This window comes from Somniosus microcephalus, chromosome 4 (genome assembly GCF_052327205.1).
Source record: "Somniosus microcephalus isolate GS21.2 chromosome 4, FLI_Smic_1.0, whole genome shotgun sequence".
NCBI classification, from domain to species: domain Eukaryota; kingdom Metazoa; phylum Chordata; class Chondrichthyes; order Squaliformes; family Somniosidae; genus Somniosus; species Somniosus microcephalus.
In genome coordinates, this window is record NC_140990.1 from 143,818,295 (window position 1) to 143,831,484 (window position 13,190).

The following is a 13,190-nucleotide window of genomic DNA, read 5'->3' on the forward strand; positions in this document are numbered from 1 at the left end:
ACCGCCGGCTTAGCGCCTAAAGAGAGTAGTGGAACGCCTCTTTTAGCGCTCCACCAACCTCTTAGGGCGAAGCCACTGAATTCCCGGCAACGGGGCGCTACTTTGGGGCGGGCGCTAACTTCGGGCGGGCGCTAAAGCTAGCACCCCAAAACTGCCTATACTGAAAATCTAGCCCTTATTGTCCAAGCAGTTTGTGTCCTTCTTATTCTTCCTACCAGAATGTAACAATTATCTGTGTAAACACAAATGTAAACATTGATCTATGTGAAATTAATTTGCCAATTACACGCCCATTCTGCAAGTTTATTAATGCCTTACTGTATTTTGTCGCAGTCTTGCTCAGTATTAACTGTACCTCCAATTTGGTGTCAACCGCATATTTGGAAAATGCACTTCTGATTCCTGAGTTCAAATCGTTTATCTAAATTGTGAAGAACAGTGGTCCGAACACCGATCACTGTGGAACACCACTTCCCACCTTCTGCCAGACTCAGTATATACCCTTAACCCTAATATCACTTTCTGTTGTGCAGCCAGCTTGCTATCAATTTGGGTACTTGCCCCCTGACTCCACATGGTCTGATCTTAGTCATGAGTCTACTGTGCGGTACTTTATCGAAGGCCATTTGAAAATCCAAGTACACAACATCCACTAGATGACCCTTTTCTACTCTTTCTGTTAATTCGTCAAGATAGAGCTTTGCTTTGAATGATGTCTCTAGGAAGCGGTCTGGGTCTCTGAGATACTGAACGTTTCTAATGAAGCACTTGGTGCCAATTAGAGAGGCCCAACTTTAAAATGGTGCAGAGACAGACACATCTCACAGGATGAAACCCCTCTTGTTGTCTCTTTACACTTCCCTTTTCCTGCGCTCTGGGGAAGACAGTTACCAGCCCTCCAACAGACAGAAAGCCCCTCAGAACGGCTGCTCACAGACACTTGGCCTGACTCTCCAGAGAACTCTGTCCACAGACTAGCTCACTGTGAGGGTCAGGCTGTGGGGATTATTGGGCTGATGTTACATTTCCCGTGTCTGCTCCGCTGGATTTCAACTGATTGCGTGCAGTAGTTTTTGAGCTAATGAAGCGAAACCATCCATTTGTACCTTGGGCTCTTCTTGGCATTTCTGCTGCACTGACGATATAATTGCTTATACTTCTCATCCTTGTGTCCCACGAATCTCTTTGTCCTTTTTGGTGCCTTCGGGTTTTCAACATTCTCGTCCTACATGCGACTTCGAACTTTTACATTGAACAGAAACAAAACAAATTTTTGCACTTAATGCACCGTTAACAGCCTCTGGACTTCCAAAAGCCCTTTAAAGCCAATGAAGTAATTCTTTTAATGTTAAGCTGTTGTAATGTAGGGACATTGTACTGTAGGATTGGCCAGCAACAAATGTCAGACTTGCTCAACACTCTGCCCTATATAGATGACCAAAGAGTGATTAGAGTCTTTGGGCTAGATTTTCAGTATAGACAGTTTTGGGGCGCTAACCTTAGCGCCCGCCCGAAGTTAGCGCCCGCACCAAAGTAGCGCCCCGTTGCCGGAAATTCAGTGGCTTCACCCTAAGAGGTTGGTGGAGCACTAAAAGAGGCGTTCCACTACTATCTTTAGGCGCTAAGCCGGCGGAGCAGACCGCAGCGCCCGAGCTCGGGCGCAGCGCACGGCAGACACTCTGGTGCCAGTGAGCTCTTAAAGGGGAAGGGTGCATGTGTTTTTGGAGGAGGAGGAGGAGGAGGAGGAGGAGGAGGAGGAGGAGGAGGAGGAGGTGGTGGTGGTGGTTGCCGGAAACATTAATTCACCATTCACAACAGCACACTGGTTCGTTCCACACAGCACATGCAGACTGCCGTTTATAGTGCAGGAGGAGTGCCCTTTAATTTGCGCTCCCCAGGGTGTGTTGCGTTCCATTTTACAAACGCTCTGGGCGCCAGCCACAGAATGGGGCGGTCCGACTGAAGTTTGGATTCGGGGCGGCCAAAGGGCGTTGCACGAGGATGTGACGTCATTTTCTGCGCGCGCATCCGGGCGGCCGCTAAACGTTGCGCCGGCGCTAACGGGCAACTTAATTTGGGGCGGGGCGCAAACTGCGCTGCGCCCGGGTGCTACACGAATAGCGCCCGAAAATCACTTCTCTTAAGGCGCTAACTGCTGGCGCAAGCAACTGAAAATCTAGCCCTGGATATACAGTGTTGGTTGCTGTTTTTTGCAGCACTTGTCCCTCACAAAGCGAAGCATCAGGTCAGATTTCCTTTCCATCACATCTGATTCCTACAGTTTCACTGAGTTGGCCACAAAGGAACGAAAAGCTATAAAACTATACAAGAAAATAAACTAATGAGGGAGAAAAAGCGTGCCGCTCAGTCAATGCCCTCCAGTAGGCGTTGCAGCATTTAGACGGAGCACCCCTCATCATTTGGTAAATCAGTAAGCGAGCAGTAGGAGGCGCCGTACTAAGACAGAAAGTCCCTCATCTATATATACAAAACGGTATGTCTGTCTTTCTGTCTGTTTGTCTGTTTGTCTGTCTGTCAGGCTACACAATCAAAAGTTTAGAGCGTACCTACACACATGTTATATCAAAAGAAAGCTTCTCATTAGGGGAGTCTAATAGGCATATTTACTTTTTGGTCAGACAAAAATTGTTTGGACACTATACAAAAAACTTTCAAAAATACTCAAAAATCTGCTCATTGGCGGTTGACCAATCCTACCTCTCATTAGCGTTGAGTGACGTGCTGGTGGACCAATCCTACAGGGGATAGCGTTGAGTGACCTGATGGTTGACCAATCGGTGCATCACGGGGGCCATTTCATTGTGTCTGTGGGCGGGACTAATCATTCTGAGCTCAGGTGAGTGGCCGCCATCTTCATTCCCACTTTCTGTGTGTTTATTGTCTGAGTGGGGCCTAATCCTTCAGAGACTATAAATAAATTAGTTTAGCCTTCTTTGCTCAACAAAGAGACGGACACTGGAGTGAGTACATGTGAGCCAGTTCAAGCAGGATTGAGAAGTGACTGAAATTTCTGGTGTTTTGATAGGGGCGCTTCTTTTTAAAAAAAAGAAATTTCGGGTGTTCTGGGAGCACTTTAAGCACTTTAAAAAAAAACAAAGAAATTTCGGTTGTTGTAGGAGCACTTTACCCACTTTTTTAAAAAGAACAAATTTCGGGTGTTGTAATTAGGAGCGCTTTATAAAAAAATAAAGACATTTCGGGGAGTAGTTATCAACACATTATTTTTATTTAAACTGCTGTTAAGTACAATACTGAAAATTGCGTCCGCCGTTCTTCACACCACTTTAAAAAAAAACATATTTCGTTCTTTCCCCAACCCGCTCGCTCCCCCCCTCTCCCCCCGGCACAGACAGCATCGAGCGCTCCCTGTGCTGGCCATTAGCTTCACCGAGAAGCGGACTTTCCACGACCCGCTCGCTCCCCCCCTGGGCACGGACTGCATCGCGCGCTCTCCGTGCTGGCCATTAGCTTCACTGAGAAGTGGTCTTTCTCCGACCCGCTCGGTCCACCCCCCCCCGGGCACGGACAGCATCGCACGCTCTCTGTGTTGGCCATTAGCTTCACCGAGAAGCGGTCTTTCCCCGACCATGTACTCCCCCCCATCTCTCTCTCCCCCACTCCTGTACTCCCCCCTCCCTCCCCTCTGTACTCCCCCCTCCCTCTCCCCTCTCCTCCCCCCTGCCCCTCTCCACCCCCCCTCCCCCCCTGTCTCTCCTCAGAAAGTACAACAACTGCTTTGCAATGACCTCTTTTGGTGCAAACAGAGTGCGTGAATCAGGATTTTGCACAACTTTTAAAGTTCATGGACAGGTGTACCATACAGCTGGCTCACTACTTCCTCTCCCAAATGAAAGACCTCAGTTTCTGCAAATCTACTTCTTGGGTGATAACGAAGAGCAAGCCAATCGCCGCAGGGAAGCTGCTGTTCTCCCCGCACAACAACACCAAATCAAGCAAAAAACTTTGATTGAGTTACAGCAGATGCTTCATTACCAAAACCCATATGTTAAGACTTTCAAAACAGCCATCGAAAAAACAACAAGTGAAGACCTCAAATTTGTCATCAAAGCTGACAAGACTCCTGCAGGTGAACATGTGCGACGCTTCAATGCTCCGACCAACAAGGAGGTAGCCATTGTCATTGTGGGCCAAGAATTTGAAAAATGGGACATTGTCTTGCATAACAGAGGTCGTCAACACAAAAGAATTTCTGAGCTTCTCAGGTCATATGATCCTCTGCAATACCCGCTTTTGTTTTGCCATGGGGAAGATGGATACGATGCCTATAACAAGATCCCACATGTTGACCCAAAACTGGTGTGCCACCTACAGCCCAAAGGCAAAAGATGGTTTCTTCCATGGAATTCTATTCATACAGGCTGATGAAACGACAAACTGCTTCAAACCACCTGCTTCACTCTGGACGACTTCTCCACCAGTTCCTCACTGACATGTACGTGAAAATAGAAGGAGAGCGGCTTAATTGGTTCCGGAATAACCAAAATCATTTGAGAGTCTCAGACTATATACACTTACGAGATGCTATGGCCAATGATGGCAACACTGAGGACATTGGTCAACTGGTCATCCTACCATCCACCTTTGTTGGAGGTCCTAGGTACATGCATGAGCACACGCAAGTTGCCATGACCTATGTCAGAAACTATGACAGACCTGACCTCTTCATCACCATGACTTGCAATCCCCAATGGCAGGAGTCCCCACGCAAAGCTGGTACTGAAAGGCATGTGCTCATAGCACGGGTCTTCAACCTCAAAGTTAAAAAACTGCTCAAACTGCTGACTGTGGGCAAACTTTTTGGCGCACACAATTGCTACATGTACAGCATTGAGTGGCAGAAGAGAGGACTTCCTCATGTTCATCTGTTACTCTGGCGTCAGGCAAAGATTCGCCCCAATGAAGTTGATTCCTTCATCTCTGCAGAGCTACCCGATAAGGACCAGGATCCAATCCTCTTTGATGTTGTTGTAACAAATATGATTCATGGTCCTTGTGCGCGACACAACCCTTCTTCTCCCTGCATGAAAAACAATGCATGTGCAAAAGGGTACCCAAAGCCACTCCACGAAGAATCTCAGCATTGGGTTGATGGCTATCCTTTGTACAGGAGAAGGGGCAAAGAGAGTGGAGGTTTCAGCACTGAGATAAGAATGCAAACTAAAAAATCTAGCCACTCGAATCAACCTGGTCTATCAACTGAGACAACACAGCAAAGACAGACATTTGAAGTTGACAACCGTTGGGTTGTTCCTTACTGTCCACTCCTATCCAGGCTCTTCAAATGTCACATCAATGTGGAGTACTGCCACTCAGTTAAGTCTATCAAATATTTGTGCAAGTAGCTCCATAAGGGCAGTGACCAAGCTGTCTTTGACCTTGAAGCGGCTGGACAGCAGAATCAAAATGATGAGATCACCACACATCTGATGGGCCGTTAGATCTGCAGCAATGAGGCAGCCTGGCGAACTTTTGGATTTGACATCCACAACCGTTGCCCCACTGTCACTAAATTTTATGTTCATTTGGAAAATGGACAAAGGGTTTTATTCTGACCTGCAAATGCCAGCCAACGTGCTGAGGAACCTCCAAAGACAAAACTTACAGCATTCTTTGAGTTGTGCCAAACTAATGACGTTGCCAAGACACTTTTCTATAATCAGGTGCCCAAGTACTACACCTTGCAGCCAAACAAGACATGGCGGGCTCGGCGCCCTGGAGCAGGTCAGAAGGAAATTCCTGGTCATACAGGGGTGTACTCATCAGATGCACTTGGCAGAGTCTACACGGTCCATCCAAACAACACAGAGTGCTTTCAGCTTCGTCTACTCCTCCATGAGGTTGCTGGCCCCACATCATTTAATGACCTCAAGACTGTCACTGGCCATCTCTGTGAGTCTTTTCAAGAAGCTTGCCGCAGGAGAGGACTCATTGATGGTGACAGTCATTGGCATGCAACGATGACAGAAGCTGCTCTCTCTTACTCCCCCAATAGGCTACAAAAACCCTTTGCCACTATAATTGCCCTCTGCAGACCTTCCAACCCGATGCAATTGTGGTAAGATCACAAAGACAGCCTCACAGACGACATCTTATGCTAACTCACCAGAGCCAACCCCACAATGGCACTCAACTTCACTGATGTGATGTGCAATCAGGCATTGATCCTTTTGGAGGACAAGACTTTGGAATTGGCTGGCAAGTCCCTGACTCAGTTGAAACTTCCATCTCCCAATAGGAATGATTCTCCAGGTCACAGCAGAGAGGTCCTCAGAGAAACCACCTACAATGTTGAGGAGCTGACCTCCTTTGTCACAGTCACTGAGCCGAAATTGCTTCCAGAGCAGAAACAGACTTACAGGTTGGTTCTCGACATGGTGGAAAACAACACTGCTGGCATTATCTTCCTCGATGCCCCTGGTGGAACAGGAAATACATTCCTGATCAATCTTTTGCTGGCCACTGTTCGCTCTAAGGGATTCATTGCACTGGCTGTTGCCTCATCAGGGATCGCTGCAACTCTTCTGCAAGGAGGTCGCACTGCCCACACAACCTTTGCTCTCCCTCTGGATCTGACAAGACAAGAACAACCAGTGTGTAACATTAGCAAAGGAACTGGTGCTGCTGAGATGCTTCAAAAGTCTCGATTCATTGTGTGGGATGAGTGTACAATGGCCCATAAGAGGGCACTTGAAGCACTCAACAGAACTCTTCAAGATCTGAGAGGCAACGATATGCTGATGGGTGGCATGATCCTGTTGCTGGCAGGTGATTTCCGCCAAATCCTGCCAGGTGTCCCCAGAGGAACACCAGTGGATGAACTCAATGCATTTCTCAAGGCATCCCATCTGTGGCCACATGTGCAAATAGTCCATTTGACGACAAACATGTGTGTTCATATGCATGGTGACGAGATGTCAGAATCCTTTGCGCGACTTTTACTACAATTGGGAGAAGGAAAGTTGCCCATTGACAGCAGTCAACAAATCACAATTCCTCCAGACTTTGGCAGTCCAGTAAAAACATTTGATGACTTGATCTCAAACGTGTATCCAAACCTACTCAATCACTTCAAAGATCACAACTGGCTGTGTGAACGGTCAATACTTGCACCCAGGAATTATACTGTCAAACACATAAACATGCTCCTTCTTCAAAAGCTCCCTGGCCAAGAGCACATTTACAAAAGCCTTGATACTGTTTGTGACAGTGCTGATGTGGTACATTACCCCATTGAGTTCCTCAACACATTGCAGCCTTCAGGAACGCCTCCTCACCAACTGGTACTGAAGGAGGCACCCCCATTATGCTCCTAAGAAACATATCTCCCCCAAAGTTGTGCAATGGAACCAGACTGGCAGTCAAAAAGCTCATGCAAAATCTCATTGAGGCTACCATCATCTCAGGCTGTGCTAGAGGGGAGGATGTTCTCATTCCGTGAATTCCTATGATACCAACTGACTTACACTTTCAATTCAGAAGGCAACAGTTACCTCTGAGAATTTCTTTTGCTATGTCAATCAACATGGCCCAGGGGCAGATTTTGAAGGTTGCTGGCATCAACTTACTCACGCTCTGTTTTTCACATGGCCAGTTGTAGGTGGCATGTTCAAGAGTTGCTGCATCCAGGAATCTATTCATTTTAACACTGTCAGGAAAAACAGAAAAGGTTGTCTATCAACGGGCTCTTCAATAACGCAGAGTGCTCTCACCTTCATCTACTCCTCCATGAGGTTGCTTGCCCAACCTCATTTAATTACCTCATAACTCTCACTGGCCATCTCTGTGCCTCCTTTGTAAAAGCTTGCAGCAACAGAGGACTCCTTCAGGATCACATTCGTTGCCATCCAACGATGACAGAAGCTGCTCTGTCTTACTCCCCCAAAAGGCTACGACATCTATTTGTGGCCATCCTACGCTCTAAGGGATCCATTGCACTGGCTGTTGCCTCATCAGGAATCGCTGCAACTCTTCTCTAAGGAGGTCGCACTGCCCACTCAACATTTCCTCTCCCTCTGGATCTGAATAGACAACAACACCCAGTGTGTAACATTACCACAGCAACTGCTGAGCTGCTTCCAAAGTCTAAACTCATTGTGTGGGATGAGTTTACAAAGACCCACAAGAGGGCACTTGAAGAACTCAACAGCACTCTACAAGATCTGAGAGGCTGCATACCTACTACAAGATAACAGATTTAACAGTGTAATGTTGAATACATTTTTATTGATTATAAAATCACTCTGTACAATACCAAACCCATTGGGTTTGCAAACCTTTACCAGAACGAGTACTCACTCAGTCTTTGGTTGTAACTCCACCATATTGTAAAATGTTCTATTGTTCTACATTATTATTGGCATAAATGTTCACTGTTGATTTCTAAACTGACCTCTAAATGACTGAGATAGTATCTTTTATTTCCCTATTCAACTCATACACTGAAACATTGTGAATAATGTTATATCACTCCTGGGTGCTTAGGAAGAGTTCTTCCATCCCAACAGCTTTATAAACAGTTTTATAAACATGGCACAGCATTCTTGAGTTTCCTCGGCACCGCCGGGCACTCCAGCTAGTCTATATATATAAAACGGTCCGTCTGTCTTTCCGTCTGTCTTTCCGTCGCTCCGTCTCTCTTTCCATCTGTCTGTCCGGCTACACAATCAAAAGTTATAGAGCGCACCTACACATTTGTTGTATCAAAATAAAGCTTATCATTCGGGGACTCTACTAGGCATATTTACTTTTTGGTCAGGCAAAAATGGTTCGGACAGTATACAAAAAACGTTCAAAAATCATCAAAAATCCACTCATTAGCGGTTGACCAACCCTACCTCTCATTAGCATTGAGTGGCGTGCTGCTTGACCAAGACTACAGTTCAGAAACCTGATGGATGACCAAATGGTGCATCACGGGTGGGACCTAATCCTCCAGTCTCCCTAAACTTTGCCGCCATTTTTTTCATCCCCAAAGGGACAGCACCAGCCAAACAAACCCCCGCATTGTGACTCCGGGAGCGGCAGGTGTGTTTACACGCAGTGGGCGGGTCATCGGCAGTGGCCGGCCGTCAACTGTGCCACCCGTGGGGGAGCTCAGCTGGGGTCTGTCTCGGCTCCAAAGCCCGGCCGGGCCTCAAGCGCTAGGTCCCACACGGCCGGTATCACAACCGTACCAGCACTGAGGCACTATGCAGTGAGAAGGGAGGGAGGGACAGAGAGAGGGGGATGGACAGGACGGAGGGAGAGGGAGAGACAGAGGGGGCAGACAGGGGCAGGGAGACCGCGCGCCCCAAAATTGCCCTGGCAACGCCGGGCTCCGCTTGCTAGTCCTGTGTTAAATCAGTCAAGGTGGAGCACCCGCTACTGCCCTCTGACTGATTTACCAAAGGACCAGGGTCTCTCTGTCCAAGTGTAGCGCCCTCTACCAAGCGCTGACTGATTTACCGCAGGGAGAAAAAAAAAGGCTTGCAGAAACAAATAACTTTTCAGGGCCACCGGATGTCCCAAAGTGCTTTACAGCCAATGACGTACATTTTGAAATGTAGTCACTGTTGGTAACGCAGGAAATGTAGCAGCAAATTTATGCGCAGCAAGCTGACACAAACAGCATTGTGATAATGACCCCATATTTTTTTTTGTGATGTTGATCGAGGGAGTAATATTGGGCAGCACACCGGGGATAACTCTCCTGCTCTTCTTAAATAAAGTGACATAGGATCTTTGACGTCCAAATGCGAGGGCAAACAGAGACATGGTTTATTGTCCCATCTGAAGGACTGGAGCTCTCACTCACTGTGTACTGCACTGGAGTTTCAGCCTATAATTGCATTTGCGCTCAAGTCGCTAGAGAGGGAACTGAACCCACAACCGCTTGACTGGAGCTGACAGTGCTACCAACTGATCCACAGCTGACACGATGTGTGTTTGTCTAATTGAAGCACCCCCTGCTGATCTCTGATCGATTTATCAAAGGGAAATTGATGTGCTGTATAAAGGTGACGCACCCTACTTCTCTCTGACTGATTTACTACAGGACGAGGGGTGCTTTCAAATTGGAACGCCCCTTACTGCCCTCTGACTTATTCACCACAGGACGAGGGATGCTCCTTGCAAATGTGGCGTCCCCTACTGTTCTGATTTAATACAGCATGAGGCACGTTCTGTCTAATTGGAGCGCATCCTATGACCCATTTACTTTCTTTTACCACATCTGCCTAAATGTAACGCACCTTACCGCCCTCTGGCTGATTTACCACAGGATGAGAGAGGCTCTTTCTAAGTGGAGCACCCCCTACTGCCCTCTGACTGAGTTACCACAGTATGAGACAGGCTCTGTCTATTTGTAGCGCCCCCTACCACCCTCTGACTGATTTACCACAGGATGAGAGTGGCTCTGTCTAAGTGCAGCGCCCCCTACTGCCCTCTGACTGATTTACCACAGGATGGGAGAGACTCTGTCTAATTGTATCGCCCCCTACTGCCCTCTGACTGATTTACCACAGGATGAGAGAGGCTCTGTCTAATTGTAGCGCCCCCTACCACCCTCTGACTGATTTACCACAGGATGAGAGAGGCTCTGTCTAAGTGCAGCGCCCCCTACTGCCCTCTGACTTATTTACCACAGGATGAGAGAGGCTCTGTCTAAGTGTAGTGTCCCCTGCTGCCCTCTGACTTATTTACCACAGGATGAGAGAGGCTCTGTCTAAGTCTAGTGTCCCCTGCTGCCCTCTGACTTATTTACCACAGGATGAGAGAGGCTCTGTCTAAGTGTAGCACCCCTACTGCTGATTGATTGATTTATCACAGGACGAAAAATAAAGAAACATGCATATAGCTCTTTTCACGACCACTGGGTGACCCATGCACTTTACAGCCAATAACGTACTTTTTGAAGAGTAGTCTCAGTTGTAATGTAGGAAACACAACAGCCAATTTATGCACAGGAAGCGCTGCAGACAGCAATGTCATCATGACTTGATAATCTGTTTTTTTATGATCTTGATTGAGGGCTAAATACTGGTCAGTACACCGGGAATAGCTCCCCTGTTCTTTTGCGAAATAGTTCCATAGGATCTTTTACCTCCACCTGAGGGTACAGTTGGGACATCAGTTCAATGTCTCATTCGAAGGTCTGCACCTCCGACAGTGCAGCATGTCCTTAGCCCTGCACTAGAGTGTCATGCTAGATTTTTTTGTGCTCCCGTCTCTGGAATGCGAATTGAAAACACAACCTCTGAATCAGAGCAGAGGGTGCTACCTACTGAGCCAGGAGGGAGACACTTACTAAATGTAGCGCCCCCTATGGTCCTCTGACTGATTTACCACAGCACGAGGGATGCCTTTTCTAATTATAACGCAACCTACTGTGCTCCGGCTGATTTCCTACAGGAAGATGGACGCTCTGCCTATGTACAGAGCCCCCTAATGCCCTCTAATTAATCTCTGTCTAATTTTACCATGTCCTCTTGCTCACTGACCGATTTACGATGGGCACCCTGCCTAAGTGTAGCTCCCCCTACCATGCTCTCACTGATTTACAATGGTACAAGGGGTGCACTGTCTAAATGGAGCGCCGCCTACTGCTGTCAGGCAGAGCATCCCTCATCCTGTGGTGAATCAGCCAGAGAGCAGTACGGGGCGTTCCAATTAGACAGTGTGGCACTCGTCCTGTGGTAAATGCCCAAGTGGAGTGCCCCCTGCTGCTCTGAGTGAATTACCACAGGACTAGGAGCGCCCTGTCTAAGTGGAGCACCCCTGATGCCCTCTGCGTGATTTACCACCAAACACAGAATGCTCTGTCTCACTGGAGCGCCCCCTAATGCCGCCTGACTGATTTAATGCAGGACGTAAAAGAAAGACTAGCATTTATTTAGCTCTTTTCACAAAAACCAGAAGTCCCGAAGCAATTTACAGCCAATGGCGTATTGAAGTGTATTCTCTGTTGTAATGTAGGAAACGTGGCAGCCAATCTACATAGGATATACGTCACAGAAACAGGCTATTCAGCCCAACCATTCCATGCTGGCGTTTATGCTCCACTCGAGCCGCTTCCCGTCTTTCCTCATCTAACTCTATCAGCATAACCCTCTATACCCTTCTCCCTCATATGTTTATCTAACTGCCACTTAAATGCATCCATATTATTCACTGCAACCACTCCATGTGGTAGCCAGTTCCACATTCTCATCACTCTTTGGGTAAGGAACTTTCCTCTGAATTCCCTAATGTATTTCTTGGTGACTATCTCATATGGATGGCCTCTAGTTTTGCTCTTCCCCACAAGTGGAAGCACTCTCTATGTAGCTACTCTATCAAAAACCTTTCATAATTTTAAATACCTTTATCACGTCACCCCTCAGCCTTCTCCCCAACCTGCTCATCCTTTCATGATAGGTATACATATTAACCATAAAAATGTATGGTTAATAGGTGAGTGCATTAGTGTATTGTGTCTTGCACTAAATTACGCCCGTCAATTTTCTCCCTTCAACATGCCTGTATAATATCATTTATTTCTGGTTCATTGTTCCCTCTGCAGAAGAAACAATAGATATCAATCATGACATGCACTTCCTTATTGAATCAAGCTACATGCTGTATATATGGACTTTCGGAAGGCATTTGATAAAGTGCATTACAGGAGGCTTGTTAAGAAGATGGAATTAAGGGAAAAGTGGCGGTATGAATACGAAATTGGCTCAGTAATAGGAAGCAAAGGGTGATAGATGGATGTTTTTCAGACAGGGAGGTGTTTTGCAGTCCTGTTCCCCAAGGGTCAGTTTTGAATGCATTACCCTTTTCATTTGTTTATAAATGACCAAGACTTGTGTTTAGGGAGCAGCAATTTAAAGTTTGCAAATGATATGAAACTTGGCAAATTTGTAGTTGGTGATTTCAGGATTACTGAAATGTGCAGAAGCATGGCACATGGAGTTCAATGCGAAGAAATGAGAAGTGATGCACTTTGGAGGATACATATGGAAAACGAGTCATCATTCACAGCTCTCTCTGGTAGATAATTTCAAAGATTCACAACGCTCTGAGTGAAGAAATTCCTCAGAATCTCCGTATTAAATGGCCGACCCCTTAGCCTGAGGCTATGTCTCCTAGTTCTAGACTCTCCAGCCAGAGAAAACAAACTCTCAGCA